Consider the following 829-nt stretch of genomic DNA (forward strand, 5'->3'; position numbering starts at 1 on the left):
TAGCTACATTTTAAAATAGGCTATATTACAATACAAAACAGTTATTTTTAAATTGTAATACTATTTGATTGATGAAATATTTGTTTTTACTGTATTTTGATCAAATAAATGCAGCCATGCTGAGCATGAGACTAGTTTCAAAAATCATTTCAATTCATTTTTAAAAATTTTACAGACCCCACTTTTGAACGGTCATGCATTATTTCTCTTAAACGTAATATTCTAACAGTATGTAACATTACAGCATATCAGATTTGAAAGATATGGCTGGGGGCATTGGCTCCTATAAGAACAATTTTTAGGCGCCAAATAATTTTTTTAGGTGCCACAGAATAAACGTGTTTTATTTATTTTATTATTATTTTATATCATTTCAATCATACTTATGTATTTATGTATTATCTTTTCTTGAAATTATCAGCATTTTAATCGATCTTGTAGATGACCTGGGAACTAAGGTTCACTTAAAGTGGGAATTAAACATCTTTTCCAACTTGAAATGTATAGTCACAAAGAATTGTTCATGACACAGAATCTGTACAAATAATATGGACCATAAGTAGTGCTGGGCGGTATGACCAAAAATTTATATCACAGTATTTTTGCACTCCTGACATAAATTACTAAATTACTCTCACTGCAACAATGTTTTATCAAAACAGTGGTCAAATATCAAAGCTGGAGTCTTTAGTCTTTCTACTGATGCACAGTTTGTCCAGATCAAGTAAGAGTGTGATGTTTTAATGTGCTGTTAAAGTAAAACAACAATAATCTGGGGCCGTCGCTGATCTTTGACAGCTAAGGGGTTAAAAAAAAAATCACAGTCAAA

At 30.5% G+C, this 829-nt stretch overlaps 1 protein-coding gene across 1 annotated transcript in view; it reads right to left on the reverse strand.

Annotated features, from left to right (window-relative positions):
• The window catches only part of LOC107704266 (tropomodulin-2-like), a 54132-nt gene that overhangs the window by 26927 nt on the left and 26376 nt on the right, over window positions 1–829 (reverse strand). The window lies entirely within an intron of this gene.

The sequence above is a fragment of the Sinocyclocheilus anshuiensis genome, unplaced genomic scaffold, assembly GCF_001515605.1.
Source record: "Sinocyclocheilus anshuiensis isolate Anshui unplaced genomic scaffold, SAMN03320099.WGS_v1.1 scaffold863, whole genome shotgun sequence".
Lineage (NCBI taxonomy): Eukaryota > Metazoa > Chordata > Actinopteri > Cypriniformes > Cyprinidae > Sinocyclocheilus > Sinocyclocheilus anshuiensis.